Source organism: Scyliorhinus canicula, chromosome 14, assembly GCF_902713615.1.
Source record: "Scyliorhinus canicula chromosome 14, sScyCan1.1, whole genome shotgun sequence".
NCBI lineage: Eukaryota > Metazoa > Chordata > Chondrichthyes > Carcharhiniformes > Scyliorhinidae > Scyliorhinus > Scyliorhinus canicula.
Genome location: NC_052159.1, coordinates 159,887,715 through 159,910,300, shown reverse-complemented (window position 1 = coordinate 159,910,300; position 22,586 = coordinate 159,887,715). Strand labels below are relative to the sequence as shown.

The following is a 22,586-nucleotide window of genomic DNA, read 5'->3' as shown; positions in this document are numbered from 1 at the left end:
GTGGTGTGGGATGAGGATGGGGGTGAGGTGGTGGGGGATGAGGGTGGGGGTGAGGTGGTGTGGGATGAGGATTGGGGTGAGGTGGTGTGGGATGAGGATGGGGGTGAGGTGGTGGGGGATGAGGGTGGGGGTGAGGTGGTGTGGGATGAGGATTGGGGTGCGGTGGTGTGGGATGAGGATGGGGGTGAGGTGGTGGGGGATGAGGATGGGGTGAGGTGGTGGGGGATGAGGATGGGGATGAGGTGGTGGGCGATGAGGATGGGATGAGGTGGTGTGGGATGAGGATGGGGGTGAGGTGGTGGGGGATGAGGATGGGGTGAGGTGGTGGGGGATGAGGATGGGGATGAGGTGGTGGGGGATGAGGATGGGGGTGAGGTGGTGTGGGATGAGGATGGGGGTGAGGTGGTGTGGGATGAGGATGGGGGTGAGATGGTGGGGGATGAGGATGGGGATGAGGTGGTGGGGGATGAGGATGGGGGTGAGGTGGTGTGGGATGAGGATGGGGGTGAGGTGGTGTGGGATGAGGATGGGGGATGAGGTGGTGGGGGATGAGGATGGGGGTGAGGTGGTGTGGGATGAGGATGGGGTGAGGTGGTGGGGGATGAGGATGGGGTGAGGTGGTGGGGGATGAGGATGGGGATGAGGTGGTGTGGGATGAGGATGGGGGATGAGGTGGTGGGGATGAGGATGGGGGTGAGGTGGTGTGGGATGAGGATGGGGTGAGGTGGTGGGGGATGAGGATGGGGTGAGGTGGTGGGGGATGAGGATGGGGATGAGGTGGTGTGGGATGAGGATGGGGGATGAGGTGGTGGGGGATGAGGATGGGGGTGAGGTGGTGTGGGATGAGGATGGGGGATGAGGTGGTGTGGGATGAGGATGGGGGTGAGGTGGTGGGGGATGAGGATGGGGGTGAGGTGGTGGGGGATGAGGATGCGGTGAGGTGGTGGGGGATGAGGATGGGGTGAGGTGGTGGGGGATGAGGATGGGGATGAGGTGGTGGGGGATGAGGATGGGATGAGGTGGTGTGGGATGAGGATGGGGGATGAGGTGGTGTGGGATGAGGATGGGGTGAGGTGGTGTGGGATGAGGATGGGGGATGAGGTGGTGTGGGATGAGGATGGGGGTGAGGTGGTGGGGGATGAGGATGGGGGTGAGGTGGTGGGGGATGAGGATGGGGGCGAGGTGGTGGGGGATGAGGATGGGGATGAGGTGGTGGGGGATGAGGATGGGGGTGAGGTGGTGTGGGATGAGGATGGGGGTGAGGTGGTGTGGGATGAGGATGGGGGATGAGGTGGTGTGGGATGAGGATGGGGGTGAGGTGGTGGGGGATGAGGATGGGGGTGAGATGGTGGGGGATGAGGATGGGGATGAGGTGGTGTGGGATGAGGATGGGATGAGGTGGTGTGGGATGAGGATGGGGATGAGGATGGGGATGAGGTGGTGGGGGATGAGGATGGGGGTGAGATGGTGGGGGATGAGGATGGGGATGAGGTGGTGTGGGATGAGGATGGGATGAGGTGGTGTGGGATGAGGATGGGGATGAGGATGGGGATGAGGTGGTGTGGGATGAGGGTGGGGGCGAGGTGGTGGGGGATGAGGATGGGGATGAGGTGGTGGGGGATGAGGATGGGGATGAGGATGGGGATGAGGTGGTGGGGGATGAGGATGGGGGTGAGGATGGGGATGAGGTGGTGTGGGATGAGGATGGGGATGAGGTGGTGTGGGATGAGGATGGGGGTGAGGTGGTGTGGGATGAGGATGGGGTGAGGTGGTGGGGGATGAGGATGGGGATGAGGTGGTGGGGGATGAGGATGGGGGTGAGGTGGTGGGGGATGACGATGGGGGTGAGGTGGTGTGGGATGAGGATGGGGATGAGGTGGTGTGGGATGAGGATGGGGGTGAGATGGTGGGGGATGAGGATGGGGATGAGGTGGTGTGGGATGAGGATGGGGGTGAGGTGGGTGTGGGATGAGGATGGGGGTGAGGTGGTGTGGGAAGAGGATGGGGGTGAGGTGGTGGGGGATGAGGATGGGGGTGAGGTGGTGTGGGATGAGGATGGGGGTGAGGTGGTGGGGGATGAGGATGGGGTGAGGTGGTGGGGGATGAGGATGGGGGTGAGATGGTGGGGGATGAGGATGGGGGTGAGGTGGTGTGGGATGAGGATGGGGGTGAGATGGTGGGGGATGAGGATGGGGATGAGGTGGTGGGGGATGAGGATGGGGGTGAGGTGGTGGGGGATGAGGATGGGGGTGAGGTGGTGTGGGATGAGGATGGGGATGAGGTGGTGGGGGATGAGGATGGGGGTGAGGTGGTGGGGGATGAGGATGGGGGTGAGATGGTGTGGGATGAGGATGGGGGTGAGGTGGTGGGGGATGAGGATGGGGATGAGGTGGTGGGGGATGAGGATGGGGATGAGGTGGTGGGGGATGAGGATGGGGGTGAGGTGGTGTGGGATGAGGATGGGGGTGAGGTGGTGGGGGATGAGGATGGGGTGAGGTGGTGGGGGATGAGGATGGGGGTGAGATGGTGGGGGATGAGGATGGGGGTGAGGTGGTGTGGGATGAGGATGGGGGTGAGATGGTGGGGGATGAGGATGGGGATGAGGTGGTGGGGGATGAGGATGGGGGTGAGGTGGTGGGGGATGAGGATGGGGGTGAGGTGGTGTGGGATGAGGATGGGGATGAGGTGGTGGGGGATGAGGATGGGGGTGAGGTGGTGGGGGATGAGGATGGGGGTGAGATGTGTGGGATGAGGATGGGGGTGAGGTGGTGGGGGATGAGGATGGGGATGAGGTGGTGGGGGATGAGGATGGGGATGAGGTGGTGGGGGATGAGGATGGGGGTGAGGTGGTGTGGGATGAGGATGGGGGATGAGGTGGTGGGGGATGAGGATGGGGATGAGGTGGTGGGGGATGAGGATGGGGATGAGGTGGTGGGGGATGAGGATGGGGATGAGGTGGTGGGGATGAGGATGGGGATGAGGTGGTGTGGGATGAGGATGGGGGTGAGGTGGTGGGGGATGAGGATGGGGATGAGGTGGTGGGGGATGAGGGTGGGGCTGAGGTGGTGGGGAGTGGTGTAGGGGGATTGACATAAGTCATGGAGAACAGCAACTTAGCCGGGAAACAACCTGCAGCGGTCAGGCTGTACAATATGGCGCCAGCGTGCGGGGACCCGACCCTGCCGGATCGTGTCCTCCTGGCCACACCCACCAGCCCCCAGGCCAGCAGCACGGCTCCAACCCAACGGTAATGCGGCGCTGGACACAGTCCGCAGCCGCCATTCCGGGTTCCCGCATCGCGGAAACCATACATCCCCGCGCAGACGGGAACTTGGCCCATTGGGGCAGAACATTGGGGGAGGGGCTTCAGGTGACACAGTGATTAGCACTGTTGCTTCACAGCTCCAGGGTCCCAGGTTCGATTCCCGCTTGGGTCACTGTCTGTGCGGAGTCTGCACGTCCTCCCCGTGTGTGCGTGGGTTTCCTCCGGGTGCTCCGGTTTCCTCCCACAGTCCAAAGATGTGTGGGTTAGGTGGATTAGTCATGCTAAAATTGCCCCAAATGCTCGGTGGGGTTGCTGGGTTATGGGGATAGGGTGCTCTTTCAGGGGCCGGTGTAGACCCGATGGGCCGAATGGCCTCCTTCTGCGCTGTAAATTCTATCATTCTATGATAACTGGGAAAGAAAGAAATGTCTTTACAAACAGCCTGTGGAATGTTGGAGCAGAATCAATGTCAACATTCGATAATAGTTTGAATCAGAGTTGAGTGCAAGAGGATGAAGCAGGCAGATACATGGGATTAGTGCAGATGAAATGCCAACATACACTAGATGGGCAGAATGGCCCATTTCCATGTTGTAGTTTCGATGTAATTCAACATAATTCCAGTAGCCTGGATTAATGTAATCACTTCACAGTTTAAACAGAATAATGATCACCTGAGATCGTTCCTCATTCCTTATCACACTGTCCGCAGTGTACAGCTGCCAGTCCACAAGGTGTAAATAAAATGTCACACAACAAATAGAATGAATATTAGCAAAGATTAGTGTACTCTGCCAAATGATCCTGATCCCCAGAAATACGGGTCAGTGTTGAAAACTCAGCCCACACACTGCCTTGCCAACAGGTTGTAAATTCATTTGTAAATGCAATATTTTTTATTACAGATTTTAAAATCACATTTATTTTTGTAAGAGTGTTATTTATTCAAATGATTCCAATTGTCAGACATAAACTTAATTTTTTAAATCGCATATTGGCAATCAGATAAATAATGAAATGATCCAGAATTGCTGCAAATCATTGAAAATGAATGTGTGAATATAAAATGCGGGTGTATTTTTCACTCCCAAATCACTGGCTGCCTCTCCCTTTGTCTCTCTCAGCAGACTCTCTCAAAGCTCAAGGAGGAGCAAAGGGCTTGTGCCAGAAAGCCTTCAGTTACCACGGTAACAAAGAAAACAGAACCCAGTCTCCATAGCAAAGATAACACACATCTGCACAGGTTAAAAAAAAACCTTCGAGGGCTCGCAACGGCACAAAATTAGACTTCTTCTTTGATCAAGCTGAACAGTCTGCTGAAAGATTTCCTTGTTTAAAAGGTATCTCTGGAACTGAATGTCTTTATCAAGGATTGAAATAGTTGAGTAGAGAGTGAGCTGAAGGGGGCACTGGAGTGTGTGCCCCTTTTAAACAAGGACAGTATTGAACATTAATCTTCATCCTTTGAAATGCACCCAAACCCCCGCTTATTTTGGGATGACCTACTCTGGGGATATCTCAGACTGTGATCCACCTCCTCCCCACATTCTTCACCACTGGTAGGAACTTTGCTCTCTGCCCTCAGCATGTTACGAGTGGATGGGGGAGGGGATAGGGATTTATAATCATTAAATTGGGTCCTTCATTATAATAATAATCTTTAGTATTGTCACAAGTAGGTTTACATTAACACTGCAATGAAGTTACTGTGAAAAGCCCCTCGTTGCCACATTCCGGCGCCTGTTTGGGTCACAGAGGGAGAATTCAGAATGTCCAATTCACTAACAGCACGTCTTTTGGGACTTGTGGGAGGAAACCGGAGCACCCGGAGGAAACCCACACAGACACGGGGAGAACGTGCAGACTCCGCACAGACAGCGACCCAAGCCGGGAATCGAACCTGGGATCCTGGCACTGTGAAGTAACAGTCACTGTGCTACTGTGCTGCCCACAGACACGACGTGCAAGGGCAGAAATTGGTATTGTCATACTTCGTTTATAAAAGAGGTGTGAAGTAGACCAATTTAGCAGAGGAATGATCAGAGTCAATCGTGGGGAATGAAGAAATGGCACAGTCATTGAATAAATATTCTGAGCTTCTCTTCAGAGGGCAATTGAGGGACCAGAAAGCATGAGGAGATTAAGGTGATGGATATCAGTGGAGAACTACAGGAGAAATGTACAGGAATAGGATCAAATAAATCCCCAGGAGCTGATGGCCTACAACCAGCTACAGAGTGGATGTGCTGGCTGCAATTTTCCAAAACTTCCCGAGATTTTGGCAGATTGGAAATTAGCAAATGTAACTCCACTATTGGAGAAAGGAGAGAGAGAAAACTGGGAACTACAGACGAGTTATCCTGACATCAGTGGTTGGGAAATGCTGAGCCTGAATTTCGCATTGATCGGGAACATGCGATGAGCGAGACCGGAAACGGCCGTGTTGAACGCTTCTGTCCGTGTCACTCCGAAAGGTGGATATCACACTGAAATGAAATGAAAGTCATTTATTGTCACGAGTAGGCTTCAAATGAAGTTACTGTGAAAAACCCCTAGTCGCCACATTTCGGCTCCTGTTCAGGGAGGCTGGTACGAGAACTGAACCGTGCTGCTGGCCTGCCTTGGTCTGCTTTCAAAGCCAGCGATTTAGCCCAGTGTGCTAAACCAGCCCACTGGTTGGCCAATTAAAGGGGCAGCCCCATTGAAGAAGAGATGGAGTATGCCAGATCTGCCAGGAGGTTTCAGCGCAGCTCTGGCAGTAAACGTCCTGCAGTTACAGACAGGGCACAGGGAGCTGAGTACCCTGTCATCACGCCAGGTGGGTGGGCAATACAGGTGGGCATTCTGCTCCCACCTTCTCAGACAAATGCCTGCGCACTCTGGTGAAAGCATTGAATGCCAAGCACAATGTCCTGAGATGGCAAGACGCTGGCAAGCCCACCAAGCGAGGGAGGCCTGGGCAGAGATGGGCAGCCGAGGTCACTGGGCATGAGATGGGCATGAGTGCGCTACCCCTGGAAACAAGTGGCAAAAACGGTTCAATAATCTTCTGTGCTTGGTAAGGGTGAGTTCTGAGTTGGCATGGTCCATTGTGAAGACGTCATGGTGCTCAGGGTGTGAGAATCAGAGTAACAGAATGTACATACACCTGTGTGTGTTAAGACTGGAAGATAAGACCAGAGCCCTGGGTCCATCTAAGGGCCAGGTGTGCATGATGACAGGAGCATTTGCAAGGTTCGTGCGGGGGGAGTGAGGGGGAGCAGAGCATTGCATGATGTTGCAGGCGGGGAGTGGAATAATGAATGTATTTGTGGAAGAGAAGCCATAATTCCGCGGAGTTTCGGCAACTAACGGTGAGCTGGCCAACCTGCTCATCCTGATCACAACTGGGATGGACGGCTTTGTGCAGAGGACGCCCCTCAGGTTAGGGGGAGGCAGTTCTCTCAGAGGAATGTTCGAGTCAAGTCCGGAACTGACTGATGCTGAGACCAAAGGTAAGGCAGTTTATTCTCACTGTAGGTTAGATAAAATAGATAAATTGTAGTTAAAGAAGTACAGACTTGTCAGAGGACAAGGTGGAGCTGAAACAAACCATCTGAAAACAGCTTTTTGAAGACATATAACCAGAGTTTCTGCATGGGTCTGACAAGAGTCAGATCTTTTCTGTAAAGCAATGTCAAAAAATCTCTTTCTCAAAGAATATCTCTGTGAACTATGTATTAGTCTGAGCCATTGGTGTTTAAAGTGGATTGAGAGCGGAGATGGTTTATTTTCTTGTTTAAGTGGGAATAATGATAGCAATTAAGGATCTTGTATTCAATATATTGCTTAGCATTGTTTATGGCATAATTGTAAGTTATTTTCTGATGTGATGTTAAAAATTTTAATAATGTGTTAGTAATAAAGTTTGTTTCAAAAAACCATGGGGTGGATTGTGTGATCACTGATCAGATGGAGAATGGATTGCGATGGCAGAATCGGAGCAGGTGCCACGTTGACGCGGTCTGCCATTGCGCCTCCCCCCCCCCCAACCGGCATCATCGGGACACGTGCTGCGCGCTGTTGGTGGATCATCGGCCGGCCCACCCACGATGCTCCGTCCCCGATGGGCAGGTTCCTGATGGCGGGGGCCACGTGTAGTCCCAGTGGTCAGGAACCCGGCGTGCCAGCTGCAGACAGTGTCCAGCGTTCCACACTCATCTGGATCCGTGCCGTAGGCCAGGGAGGGAAGGGGGGGGCTTCTGCTAGGGCTGGGGAGACAGGTGAGGGATGGTCAGGTGTGGGCTGAGGGATCATGGTTGGCGGTTTAGGGTTCGGGCACTGCTGGCACATGTTTTCCGGCGTGACCGGTGCAGGTCGTCAGTCCTGCGTATACGCGGCCTGGGACCCGGCCATTCTCCGGCTGTTTTCGGCGCGATCCGTGGGCGTTTCATGCGGGTGCTGGTGCCCGCCCCTCAGGGACTTGTGAGGGGTTCACACCGAGTTTCCTGTTGTAAAATTCCCACAGATTCTCCGTTCGCTCTGGCACTTAGCCTCAGGAACGGAAAATCCAGCCCCATATCCCTATTTTGTGTGTGGAATCATTCCTGGAGCAAGGAATGATACTCTTAAATAGTGCCACAAGTAGGCTTACATTAACAGTGCAATGAAGTTACTGTGAAAAGCCCCTAGTCACCACACTCCGGCACCTGTTCGGGTACACTGAGGGAGAATTCAGAATGTCCAATTCACCCAACATCACGTCTTTTGGGACTTGTGGGAGGAAACCGGAGCACCCGGAGGAAACCCACGCAGACACGGGGAGAACGTGCAGACTCCGCACAGACAGTGATCCAATCGGGAATCGAACCTGGGACCCTGGCGCTGTGAAACAACTGTGTTAACCACTGTGCTACTGTGCCACTCCTTTCTTCACAGTCGTACAAAATTAAAATAAAATTTTGGGGTTTATGTCCAGTGTCCGAGCTGGGGTCTGCTCCGGGGTCATAATACATGGTGCACCTGCCTGGGTATGCTTCATGGGCGATGCACAAACTTGAAAAATTTGGATCCTGTAGTCACACAGACCAGAATTGTCCATTTGGGAAACTAAGTGTTGGCACTGAGACTGAATAATGTACGCTTGGCGGTAACATTGGGGGCACTATTCAGAAAGAGACTCAGGATATGTAAATAGGCCATCACTCTGCAGGGCAGTTCCCAGCCCAGCGGGCGTTCTAACCACTGGGGCCAGAGTTAGCGCTAAAGAGCCTATCAGCTGGCACTCCACTTACCACACTAACCACAGCCTCCAAGGTGTCACAGGGCCCCCCCAAAGCCTCCCGGCTGAGGTGGACCCACAGCTCCGTGCCAGTGAGAGGAGGGACACCCTCTGCCCCAGGGTGGGCCACATACCCAAGCCCACCCTCCTGAACACTGCCTGGGGGCTGCAGTCAGCGCTGCCAACCTCACCAGGGGGAGACTGAGGGGTGGGGGTGTCACTGGTGAGGCCTCTGCCCTGAGAGGGGCAGAGAGCCAGGGAGGGCTCCACAGGCCACGGTGCAGGTGTCCTCTGGGTGGGGTGAGCTCTGCTGATCCCCTGCTTCCTCTGCAATGGGGAGGTGCTTCTGAGGAGCGCCAACACCTGGTGGGCCCCTGATTGAGCTTGGCCACGCCCATCCCCTACAGCTGGGGTATGAGGGTGTCCAGAGGGGCAGCCTGGGAGGCTCCCAAATGACCAGAGACCTTTCTGAACATTTAAAGGACACAGGCAGCACTCAGCAGTGTGAGAAGCCAGGAGCCTGTAAGGAGCACCAAAAGGGTAGGTTTAAAAGATAGATTGCAGCAATGGGGGTCTGAGCCACACCACCCCAATCCCGAGGGGATGGGCCGAGTACATGGATTCTGCACCAAGTTATTTTCCACTTCTCCCCCGGCCCAGGCACCCCTCAGCAAAGCCCACAATTTCCAAGGGATTTCCAGTGTGTTTTAGCCTCCCACTCCACAGTCCCATTTGTCAATACTTGCACTAATTCGTGAGACCTCTGCATAAGATGGTGGAGCATCGTGGAAGGGTGGAGCACACTGTATCCAAGCTGCTAATAATATTGAAATCCATGCAAATGGCGGTTTTGCATGGACCCACCAGTGTGCGGCATAAACTTCAATATTGCTGCCATGGAGGGACCAGGTTAAAGAAGCCTGTGGGTATGCCTATAAGGCTAAAAGCTTTGAACTGCATTTTTTACATTCAATTTCATTCACTATTGCCTCCTAAAAGCTTTTTGACTGACAGGTGGGAGGCAGTTTCAAAGGGGGGAATTGAGATTGTTTATTTATATAGCTCGGAAGGGATCCTTTATCTCAGAGAAGCAGCTGGTTTTCTAACAGCAGTGTTTTGTAATGAAGCTGCCTCTTTGTTCTCAAGCGCTTCCTTGAAAGAGCAGCAGGTGCTGCTCTGTACTTCCAAGGCTATTGACTATGAGAAAATCACATCAATGGTTTCACCGCTGCAAAGAGTTTACTTCAATCTTCATCTCACAGACCTTTAAATTTGGCATACTGACAGACTTTGTATGATGGCATCAGGGTACAGATGGCGTCACTTTCACTTTATTATGAGACGTGTACATTTCCGAGACACTAACTGACTTGTTAAAGGGTTTAAGGGCTGCAGATGGTAAGAGCAGCAAAACGACCCTCATCCTGGGAAGGACACCTGACCTCAGCCCCTCAAGCCCAGCACAACCCCCCCCCCCCCCGACCCCACCCCCCATGAAGGACCACCCTTGGCACCATGGAGGGATTTGTAGGGAGGGTACCTCAGCACCCCTCGTCTGTTAGACACCGGCTCCCGTTTCTCAGCACCAATTCACAGCAGCGAGACCCTCCACGGGGGATCCGGAACAGCCCAGCTGGGGGTCTGGAACATCCCAGCTGGGGGTCTGGAACGCCCCAGGTGGGGGTCCGGAACATCCCAGCTGGGGGTCCGGAACATCCCAGCTGGGGGTCCGGAACATCCCAGCTGGGGGTCCGGAACATCCCAGCTGGGGGTCCAGAACATCCCAGCTGGGGGTCTGGAACATCCCAGCTGGGGCTCCGGAACATCCCAGCTGGGGGTCCGGAACATCCCAGCTGGGGGTCCGGAACATCCCAGCTGGGGGGGGTCCGGAACGTCCCAGCTGGGGGGGTCCGGAACTTCCCAGCTGGGGGGGTCCGGAACATCCCAGCTGGGGGTCCGGAACATCCCAGCTGGGGGTCTGGAACGTCCCAGCTGGGGGTCCGGAACATCCCAGCTGGGGGTCCGGAACAGCCCAGCTGGGGGTGTGGAACATCCCAGCTGGGGGTCTGGAACATCCCAGCTGGGGGGGTCCGGAACATCCCAGCTGGGGGTCTGGAACATCCCAGCTGGGGGTCTGGAACAGCCCAGCTGGGGGTCTGGAACAACCCAGCTGGGGGTCCGGAACATCCCAGCTGGGGGGGTCCGGAACATCCCAGCTGGGGGTCCGGAACATCCCAGCTGGGGGTCCGGAACATCCCAGCTGGGGGTCCGGAACATCCCAGCTGGGGGTCATAAACAGCCCAGCTGGGGGTCCAGAACATCCCAGCTGGGGGTCTGGAACATCCCAGCTGGGGCTCCGGAACATCCCAGCTGGGGGTCCGGAACGTCCCAGCTGGGGGGGTCCGGAACATCCCAGCTGGGGGTCTGGAACGTCCCAGCTGGGGGTCCGGAACATCCCAGCTGGGGGGGTCCGGAACGTCCCAGCTGGGGGTCTGGAACGTCCCAGCTGGGGGTCCGGAACATCCCAGCTGGGGGTCCGGAACAGCCCAGCTGGGGGTCCGGAACATCCCAGCTGGGGGTCTGGAACGTCCCAGCTGGGGGTCCGGAACGTCCCAGCTGGGGGTCCGGAACAGCCCAGCTGGGGGTCTGGAACGTCCCAGCTGGGGGTCCGGAACAGCCCAGCTGGGGGGGTCCGGAACGTCCCTGCTGGGGGTCTGGAACGTCCCAGCTGGGGGGGTCCGGAACGTCCCAGCTGGGGGTCTGGAACATCCCAGCTGGGGTCTGGATCTACATTCACTGGGCTTTTGAAGAATGAGAGGTGATCTTGTTAAAATGTGTCAAGTTCTAAATGGGTTTCGCAGGCTATGTGCTGGCTCTGTCACCTCCGACAATTCTGCTGATTCTGTTGCTCCCGCAGCCATCGGCTGTGTCCGTTCTGTTAGTCCTATTGGCTCTGTCATAGAAACATAGAAAATAAGAACAGCACCAAGTAATTCGGCCCATCGAGCCTGCTAGGCCATTCAATATGATCCTGGGTGATCCTGGATGATCAGCACCGCGCTCCCGCGCTCCCCCCATACTCCGCGATGTCTTTAGAGCCTGGAAATTGATCCATTTCCTCCTCAAATATATTCAATGATTTGACTTCCACAGTCTCTGTGATTGAGAATTCCACAGGTACACCGCCCTCTGAATGGAGACGTTTCTCCTCATCTGAGGGTCCGGAGTATCCCAGCGGGGGTCCGGAACATCCCAGCTGGGGGTCCGGAGTATCCCAGCTGGGGGTCCGGAGTATCCCAGCTGGGGGTCTGGAGTATCCCAGCTGGGGGTCCGGAGTATCCCAGCTGGGGGTCCGGAGTATCCCAGCTGGGGGTCCGGAACATCCCAGCTGGGGGTCCGGAGTATCCCAGCTGGGGGTCCGGAGTATCCCAGCTGGGGGTCTGGAGTATCCCAGCTGGGGGTCCGGAGTATCCCAGCTTGGGGTCCGGAGTATCCCAGCTGGGGGTCTGGAGTATCCCAGCTGGGGGTCCGGAGTATCCCAGCTGGGGGTCCGGAGTATCCCAGCTGGGGGTCTGGAGTATCCCAGCTGGGGGTCCGGAGTATCCCAGCTGGGGGTCTGGAGTATCGCATCTGGGGGTCCGGAACATCCCAGCTGGGGGTCCGGAGTATCTCAGCTGGAGGTCCGGAGTATCCCAGCTGGGGGGATCCGGAGTATCTCAGCTGGGGGTCCGGAGTATCTCAGCTGGAGGTCCAGAGTATCCCAGCTGGGGGTCCGGAGTATCCCAGTTGGGGGTCTGGAGTATCCCAGCTGGGGGTCCGGAGTATCCCAGCTGGGGGTCCGGAGTATCCCAGCTGGGGGGATCCGGAGTATCCCAGCTGGGGGTCCGGAGTATCCCTGCTGGGGGTCCGGAGTATCCCAGCTGGGGGGATCCGGAGTATCTCAGCTGGAGGTCCGGAGTATCCCAGCTGGGGATCCGGAGTATCCCAGCTGGGGGGATCCGGAGTATCTCAGCTGGGGGTCCGGAGTATCCCAGCTGGGGGTCCGGAGTATCCCAGCTGGGGGTCCGGAGTATCCCAGCGGGGGTTTGGAGTATCCCAGCTGGGGGTCCGGAGTATCCCAGCGGGGGTTTGGAGTATCCCAGCTGGGGGTCCGGAGTACCCAGCGGGGGGTCCGGAGTATCCCAACGGGGGTCTGGAGTATCCCAGCTGGGGGTCCGGAGTATCCCAGCTGGGGGTCCGGAGTATCCCAGCGGGGGTCCGGAACATCCCAGCTGGGGGTCCGGAGTATCCCAGCTGGGGGTCCGGAACATCCCAGCTGGGGGTCCGGAGTATCCCAGCTGGGGGTCCGGAGTATCCCAGCGGGGGTCCGGAGTATCCCAGCTGGGGGTCCGGAGTATCCCAGCTGGGGGTCCGGAGTATCCCAGCTGGGAGTCCGGAGTATCCCAGCTGGGGGTCCGGAGTATCCCAGCTGGGGGTCCGGAACATCTGAATGAAGACATTTCTCCTCATCTCAGCCCTAAATGACCAACTCAGTGCCCTCAGACTGTGCCCTCAGACTGTGCCCTCAGACTGTGCCCTCAGACTGTGCCCTCAGACTGTGCCCTCAGACTGTGCCCTCAGACTGTGACCTCAGTGCACTCAGACTGTGCCCTAAGACTGTGCCCTCAGTGCCCTCAGACTGTGCCCTCAGACTGTGCCCTCAGACTGTGCCCTCAGTGCCCTCAGACTGTGCCCTCAGACTGTGCCCTAAGACTGTGCCCTCAGTGCCCTCAGACTGTGCCCTCAGACTGTGCCCTCAGACTGTGCCCTCAGACTGTGCCCTCAGTGCCCTCAGACTGTGCCCTCAGACTGTGCCCTCAGACTGTGCCCTCAGACTGTGCCCTCAGACTGTGCCCTCAGACTGTGACCTCAGACTGTGACCTCAGTGCACTCAGACTGTGCTCTCAGACTGTGCTCTCAGACTGTGCCCTCAGACTGTGCCCTCAGACTGTGCCCTCAGTGCCCTCAGACTGTGCCCTCAGACTGTGCCCTCAGACTGTGCCCTCAGACTGTGCCCTCAGACTGTGCCCTCAGACAGTGCCCTCAGTGCCCTCAGACTGTGCCCTCAGTGCCCTCAGACTGTGCCCTCAGACTGTGCCCTCAGACAGTGCCCTCAGTGCCCTCAGACTGTGCCCTCAGACTGTGCCCTCAGACTGTGCCCTCAGACTGTGCCCTCAGTGCCCTCAGACTGTGCCCTCAGACTGTGCCCTCAGACTGTGCCCTCAGTGCCCTCAGACTGTGATGTCTTGTTCTAGACACCCCCAGTCAGAGGGAACAACATCCCTACATCCAGTCTGCCCAGCTCTGTCACAATTTCATGAGCAGGATTCTCTGTCCCGCCATCCAGCCAATGGTGTTTCCCATTGTGGGCAGCCCCACACCATCGGGAAATCCCCGGGGGGTGGGTGCACTGCTGGCGCAACAGAGAATCCCGATGGCGGGGATTCCCAACGGCGGAGATTCCCAACGGCGGAGATTCCCAACGGCGGAGATTCCCAATGGCGGAGAATCCCGACGGCGGAGATTCCCAACGGCGGAGATTCCCAACGGCGGAGATTCCCGATGGCGGAGATTCCCGATGGCGGAGATTCCCAACGGCGGAGATTCCCAACGGCGGAGATTCCCAATGGCGGAGAATCCCGACGGCGGAGATTCCCAATGGCAGAGAATCCCGACAGCGGAGATTCCCAACGGCGGAGATTCCCAACGGCGGAGAATCCCGACAGCGGAGAATCCCGACAGCGGAGAATCCCGACAGCGGAGAATCCAGCACATATGCTTCAATTAGATCCCATCATTCTTCTAACTTCCAGTGAATTCAGGCTCAGCCGACCCAGGGCGCAATTCTCCGCAAATGCGGAGAGTCATGAAGGCTGCCGTGAAACCGGCCATGTTTCCCAGCAGCCTCCGCGCCCCCTCCCGGGACCCGATTCTGCTCCCCGGTCGGGGCTAGCAGCGGGGCCCCGTGAACCTCGGCATCGCAGGCTTAGCGAAATTCGCTAAGCCCACGCGCCAAAGTTAACGGCGGCTGACGTGCACGATGACGTCAGCCGCGCATGCGCGGATTGGACGGCTCCAACCCGTGCATGCGCGGATGACGTCATCACGCATATGCGTGAAACCCGCGCATGCGCGGGCCAGAATGCCCCTAAGCCGCTCCGCGGACTGATCCAGCGGGGCGGCGGAGGAACAAAGAGTGCGCGGGGTTCGGACCCGCTGCCCGCGATCGGTGCCCACCGATCACGGGCCCATGGCACCCTTGGCACGGCCGTGGTGCGGCCGTGCCAATCGGTGCCATGGTTACCCAGAACGGTACTTTGCGGCCGTTTTCACAAACGGTGAGAGCAGGTGTGTTGCCGTTCGTGAAAACGGCCGTAAAGGCCTGGGAACTCGGCCCATCGGCTAGGGGAGAATCGCTGCTCGCCGTAAAAAAACGGTGAGCAGCGATTCGTGTCGGGGGGCGGGCGTGGTGGGGGGAGAATAGCGGGAGGTCGGGAAAAATGTCGGGAAGGCCCTCCCGCTATTCTCCGACCCGTCGTGGGGGGTGGAGAATCGCGCCCCCAATCTCTCCTCAAACAACAATCCTGCCAACCCAGGAATCTGCCAACCCAGGAATCTGCCAACCCAGGAATCTGCCAACCCAGGAATCTGGCAACCTAGGAATCTGCCAACCCAGGAATCTGCCAACCCAGGAATCTGGCTGGTGAAACTTTGCTGCAACTTCACACTCATTGCAAATATATTCCTTCTGAGGCAAAGAGAGCAAAACTGCACACAATACTCCAGGTGTGGTCTGACCAAGGCCCTGTACAGCTGCAGTAAGACATCCTTGCCCATGGACTCAATCATCTTGCAATGAAAGCCAACATACCATTTATCGTCCTAACTGCTTGCTGCGCTTGTGTGTGTACTTTCAGTGACTGGTGTACTCGGCTCCCTTTATACATCAACATTTTCCAGTCTATCACCATTTAAATACAGTAAGAAGTCTTACAACACCAGGTTAATGTCCAACAGAAGCTTTGACAAAGTCATCGGACTCGAAACGTTCGCTCTTTTCTCCCCCTACAGATGCTGCCAGACTTGCTGAGATTTTCCAGCATTTTCTCTTTTGTATTTTATAAAGTCCAACAGGCTTGTTTCAAATCACTAGCTTTCGGAGCACTGCTCCTGAAGGACTTCTTACTGTGCTCACCCCAGTCCAACCCGGCATTGCCACATCATGGTTACCATTTAAATAATACTCTGCCATTCTGTTTCCCCGTCCAGATTGGATAACTTCACATTTATCCATGTTATACTGCATCTGCCATGTATTTGCCCACTCACTCAACTTGTCTAAATCACCTTGAAGCCTCTTATCCTCCTCGCCATTCACACTCTCACCAAGTTTCGTTTCATCATCACAATTGTAAGTATCCCATCTGGTTCATTCATCCAAATCATTGACACATATTGTGAATAGCTGGGGTCCAAGCATCAATCCCTATTGTACCCTCTTAGTCACCGCCTGCCCACTCGTTTTCTGTCTGCTAACCAAATTCTCAATCCATGCCAGTACATTACCCCCAATCCCATGTGCTTTAATTTTGCATACTGATCTCTGATGTGGGACTTTTGTCAAAAGCTTTCTGAAAATCTAAATACACGGCAGCCACTGGTTCACCCTTATTATTCTGCTAGTTACATCCTCAAAATACTCCAGTAGGTTTGTCAAATATGATTTCTCTTTCATAAATCCATGTTGACTTTGTCTAATCCCATTGATGTTTTCTAAATGTCCTGTTATCACATCCTTTATAATAGACTCCAGCATTTTCCTACTACTGACGGGAGGCTAACCGATCTGTAATTCCCGGCTTTCTCACTCCTTTTTTCAATAACAGAGTTACATTTGCCACCCTCCATCTGCCAAGACTGTTGCAGAAGCTACAGAATTTTGGGAGATGACAACCAACATATCCGCCATTTCCATGGCTGCCACCTTTAGTAGCCAGGGATGTAGATGGTCAATCCCTGGGGATTAATCAGCTTTCATTCGCAGTAATTTCTACAGCTCCATTTTTTTACTAACACTAATTTCCTTCAATTCCCGCTTTTCACTGGACCCATGCTTCCTGGGAATTTCTGGGAGGTGTCAGGAAGCGAGATAGTTTTGGGTAGTCTATGTTTTAATTGTTACATGTTAGAAATAAGAGGCGGATTAAAGTTAAAGTCCGGTTTTGGGCGTATTTGGTGGGGGTTTTGCGGCAGCCGCATTGGTGGCATTGTGGCTCATACTCGTCAGAACTTAGTGCCAAAAGTGAGCCCCATGAGATTCTCGGCCTTACTGGCTCCCTCGTCGTCTGATTTGCCCGATTTACATCTCAGGGTCTTTCTGCTAACAGGGGAAGCTGATTTGAAACGTTCCTCACGGCTAAGCAACACACGGCTAAGCAACACACGGCTAAGCAACACACGGCTAAGCAACACACGGCTAAGCAACACACGGCTAAGCAACACAAGGCTAAGCAACACACGGCTAAGCAACACACGGCTAAGCAACACATGGCTAAGCAACACACGGCTAAGCAACACACGGCTAAGCAACACACGGCTAAGCAACACACGGCTAAGCAACACACGGCTAAGCAACACACGGCTAAGCAACACACGGCTAAGCAACACACATGCTGGCAGTGCACAGACCTGCTCCTCACGTTGGCAATGTCGACTTGACCATGCTTCTCAGCAATCTGGTGCGAGACCAGACATCCTGTTCCCCTGAGGGGGTCAGAGGAGCTGCAGCTTCAGCGATACCACCTGGGGGGGGGGGGGGGGGGGGGGGGGGCGGGGGGCAGTGCCAGTGGCTGTCAGAGCAGGCAGCATGACCAGGAGGACTCTCTGTCCATTCTGACCGCTCTGTCCACTCTGTCTGCTCTGTCCGCTCTGTCTGCTCTGACCGCTCCGACCGTTCTGTCCGTTCTGTCCATTCTGTCCGGTCTGTCCGTTCTCTCCGTTCTGTCCGCTCTGTCTGCTCTGACCGCTCCGACCGTTCTGTCCGTTCTGTCCATTCTGTCCGGTCTGTCCATTCTGTCCGTTCTCTCCGTTCTGTCCGCTCTGTCTGCTCTGACCGCTCCGACCGTTCTGTCCGTTCTGTCCATTCTGTCCGGTCTCTCCATTCTGTCCGTTCTCTCTGTTCTGTCCGCTTTAACCGTTCTGTCTGCTCTGTCCTCTCTGTCCACTCTGTCCATTCTCTCCGTTCTTTCTGTTCTGACCGTTCTGTCGGCACTGACCATTCTGTCAACTCTGACCATTCTGTCCGCTCTGTCCGCTCTATCCGCTCTGTCCGCTCTGTCCGCTCTGTACACTCTGACCATTCTGGCCGCTCTGTCCCTTCTGACCATTCTGACCGCTCTGTCTGCTCTGCCCGCTCTGTCCACTCTGACCGCTCTGTCTGCTCTGCCCGCTCTGTCCGCTCTGACCGTTCTGTCCGCTCTGTCTGCACTGACCATTCTGTCTGCTCTGACCGTTCTGTCCACTCTGACCATTCTGTCTGCACTGACCATTCTGTCAACTCTGACCATTCTGTCCGTTCTGTCCGCTCTGTCCGCTCTGTCCACTCTGACCATTCTGTCCGCTCTGTCCGCTCTGTCCGCTCTGTCCGCTCTGTCCGCTCTGTACAGTCTGACCATTCTGGCCGCTCTGTCCCTTCTGACCATTCTGCCCGCTCTGTCTGCTCTGCCCGCTCTGTCCGCTCTGACCGTTCTGTCCGCTCTGTCTGCACTGACCATTCTGTCTGCTCTGACCGTTCTGTCCACTCTGACCATTCTGTCTGCACTGACCATTCTGTCAACTCTGACCATTCTGTCCGTTCTGTCCGCTCTGTCCGCTCTGTCCACTCTGACCATTCTGTCTGCACTGACCATTCTGTCAACTCTGACCATTCTGTCCGTTCTGTCCGCTCTGTCCGCTCTGTCCACTCTGACCATTCTGTCCGTTCTGTCCGCTCTGTCCGCTCTGTCCACTCTGACCATTCTGTCCGCTCTGTCCGCTCTATCCGCTCTGTCCGCTCTGTCCGCTCTGTACACTCTGACCATTCTGGCCGCTCTGTCCCTTCTGACCATTCTGACCGCTCTGTCTGCTCTGCCCGCTCTGTCCGCTCTGACCGTTCTGTCCGCTCTGTCTGCACTGACCGTTCTGTCCACTCTGACCATTCTGTCTGCACTGACCATTCTGTCCCCTCTGTCCGCTCTGTCTGCTCTGACCGTTCTGTCCACTCTGACCATTCTGTCTGCACTGACCATTCTGTCCCCTCTGTCCGCTCTGTCTGTTCTGACCGTTCTGACCGTTCTGTCTGCTCTGACCATTCTGTCCGCACTGACCATTCTGTCCCCTCTGTCCGCTCTGTCTGTTCTGACCGTTCTGACTGTTCTGTCCACTCTGACCATTCTGTCCGCACTGACCATTCTGTCCCCTCTGTCCGCTCTGTCCGTTCTGACCATTCTGTCTGCTCTGACCATTCTGTCCGCACTGACCGCTCTGTCCCCTCTGTCCGCTCTGACCATTCTGACCACTCTGACCGCTCTGTCCACTCTGACCGCTCTGACCATTCTGTCTCTCTGTCCGCTCTGTCCGCTCTGTCCACTCTGACCGCTCTGACCATTCTGTCTCTCTGTCCGCACTGACCGCTCTGTCCCCTCTGTCTGCTCTGACCATTCTGTCCGCACTGACCGCTCTGTCCCCTCTGTCCGCTCTGACCATTCTGACCGCTCTGTCCGCTCTGTCCACTCTGACCGCTCTGACCATTCTGTCTTTCTGTCCGCTCTGTCCGCTCTGTCCGCTCTGTCTACTCTGACCGCTCTGACCATTCTGTCTCTCTGTCCGCACTGACCGCTCTGTCCCCTCTGTCCGCTCTGACCATTCTGCCCACTCTGACCGCTCCGTTCGTTCTGTCCGCTCTGACCTTTCTGTCCACTCTAACCGTTCAGTCTGCTCTGACCGTTCTGTCCTTTCTGTCCGCTCTGTCTGCTCTGTCTGCTCTGTCCACTCTGACCGTTCTGTCCGCTCTGTCCACTCTGACCGTTCTGACAGCTCTGTCCGCTCTGTCTGCTCTGTCTGCTCTGTCCACTCTGACCGTTCTGTCCGCTCTGTCCACTCTGACCGTTCTGTGGCTCTGACCGCTCTGTCCGCTCTGTCCGCTCTGACCGCTCTGTCCACTCTGACCATTCTGACCGCTCTCTCTGCTCTGTCCACTCTGACCGTTCTGTCAGCTCTGTCAGCTCTGTCAGCTCTGTCCACTCTGACCGTTCTGTGGCTCTGACCGCTCTGTCCACTCTGACCATTCTGACCGCTCTCTCTGCTCTGTCCACTCTGACCGTTCTGTCGCTCTGACCACTCTGTCCGCTCTGACCATTGGTTGGTTTGCTCAGGATCTTTCACCAGCTGCTGCCCCCAGGTCAGTGAATAAACTTGTCCTGTGGAATCGGGATGTTTGGATTCCACAAGGGGCGCAATTGCGCTCCGATGACACCACCTGATAATGATGGGCAGCACTTCCCATTCCAATCCTCTCCCCAGGACTTGAGGGAAGTTTCCCATGAAGGAGGTGGCCTGATGGTGAGATCTTCACTCGGGTCACAGACTGAGTCAGTGTCCACAGTGGCCACTCTGCCTAGCAGCTTCCAATCAACAGGGCTCTTGGTCTTGGGCCAGTTACCATGGTGATGCATCTGGGCTTGAAAATTAATTCTGAAGCCACATATTCAATAACCCAACGATCTAATTATTGAACGCTGCCTCCAAATCTGTCAGCATTGATAAATGTATTTTACAGTCAAACAAAACTTCACTTATTTCCCTTTGAAGAGCTGGCCTTGCAGCTTTTAATGTCTATAGTATAATCTACAAGTAAACATATTTTTACAACTTGTTGCCACTGGGTGGTCTCATCAAAGTACTATATAATTTTCATTGAGGAGAACTCCTTCACTAAACCACATGATGGCAACACATTGCTTTCAGATCAAGTGCCTGCTGACTCCTGCCACCAACTTCAATCATCAGGAGATATGCAGAAAATTACACAATAAACAAAATGCAGTTTCTGTAATTTTTGCTTCTTGCCAACCTCCAGTGAAATCACTTAAATTGTTAGTGTGATTTGCAAATGTTTCTTCTAGTTAACCGTAGAGTACTGTCTGAATTGCGTGTCTCAGTGTGAATTAATATTAATTTGTTCTTTTTGTTATATTGAATAGTATAAAATGATACATCAGTTGGCCATCCGGCCTGCTGTGCTGGGGCCGGTACCTGTGCTGTTGCTTTGTTAAAGTTCTCCAATTAGTACACTCCCCTTGTCCCTTCTTCATGTCTCTGCAATTTTCTCCCCATCAAGTCTATATGTGATTCCGTTATGATAATGATTATTGAATTGACTTCCACCACCCTTTCAAACTCACAACAATTTGCTGCCAATACCTGAAATCTGCGTACCCCTGGTAACCAACCCTCCTGCCAGCAGAAACACTTTCTCCTTATTTACACTATCAAAACCCTTCATGGTTTTGAACACCTGAATGAAATCTCCTCCGTAGCATCCTCTGCTCCAAGGAGAACAATCGCAGCCTCTCCACATTAATGAGAGGCGGGATTCTCCGGAATGATTTCAAAGTGTTGTAGCGAGCGGGAACTTCCGCGAGCTTCCTGGCGCTCGGCTGAGCGAGGCCGGCAACGCTATTCAACGTTAATTGTTCCAACGAGTGAGGGCTCATGAGCTTCTCGCCGCAAATAAAGGCTCACCAGCTGATTGGCCGGCACCGCGCCTGCCAGCCCCCCCATTAACAAGGTCAAGCAGCACTTACTCAGCCAATCCCAGCCAGCTGGCAACAATGGCACTGAGGATGCAGACCCCGAGATTCAGGTACGCTGACCCGGGGAGGCTCCTAGACGGGGTGGAGACCAGGAAGGATGTCCTGTTCCTCCGGGGGTCCCGGAGTGTGGTCCACAGGACAGCCAGTGCTGCCTGGGGCAAGGTGGTGACAGCTGTCAGCTCGGGGAGTGTGACCAGGAGGACTGGCCTCCAGTGACAGACAAAGTACAACGACTACACCGGGCAGCACGGGTGAGTAGACACCAACGTCACCCCCCATGAGACCTTTCTGCCCCCACAGGAGCATCCACCCCCCAATTCTCCATGTGACCCCCAACCCTGCCTTCACCCCCTCCCCCTTCAACCCCCCCCAACCCCTCCACCACAGCCACCCTCCCACCATTGTGAACCACGCGTGTGGCTAACGATGCCCTCTCTGTGCCTCCACAGGACCTAGACTGGTGGTGGAGTAGCGGACATCGGAATCCTCACCACCTTCGGGGAGTGGGCCCAGGAGGTGACCGGTGTGGCCGAGGACAGAGCGGTCACCAACGTGGAGGCTGGCAGATGCCACAGAGGTGAGGAACCACTGGGCTCCACCTGAAGGACCTGCCAAACGTAAGTTGTTATTGGATTACTGACTGACCCATCCCTCCCACTGACCACATGTCCATTCTCCCGCAGGTCCTCCAGCCGACAGCCGTCCCATCCCGGGCGGTCCCCCTCTCCTGACTCCGAGGAGAACCCCTCCGAGGAGAGCTCCGAGGATGCCGTCGTGGTCGCAGCACAGCTGTCACCCCCACCCCCACTAGCGCAGATACACACCTCGGTGGGAAATGTTAGTGGTCAGGCTTCTCGGGCACAATCTGGTGAGCACCACACTGCTGATGATGTAACTCAGGTGGAGGCAGGAACCCCCAGGCGAGGCAGCGTCGGAGGGCTGCTGGATCCCAGGACCCAGCTGGGACCCAGCCTGATGCTGAACCTATGGAAGAGGGTTACCTGGAGCTGATGGAGACAATAGGAATCAGCCGGGACATTCAGAGGGAGATGTCAGCGACACTCCAGCAGATCCATAGACAATTGAAGGAATCCCAGAGGCTACGGGCACAGGAGATGGAGTCGGCAATGGGTGGCACCGAGGCCAACACTGCTCGGGTGGCGACCGCAAT

The 22,586-nt window shown here is 55.4% G+C and overlaps 1 long non-coding RNA gene across 1 annotated transcript in view; it reads left to right on the top strand.

Moving 5' to 3' along the window:
- The first annotated feature begins 4,527 nt into the window (after window positions 1-4,527).
- The window catches only part of LOC119977109, a 33,679-nt gene continuing 15,620 nt past the window's right edge, over window positions 4,528-22,586 (top strand). The window contains exon 1 of the long non-coding RNA XR_005463118.1: window positions 4,528-4,605. This is a non-coding gene — a long non-coding RNA (uncharacterized LOC119977109). The remainder of the gene's footprint in view (window positions 4,606-22,586) is intronic.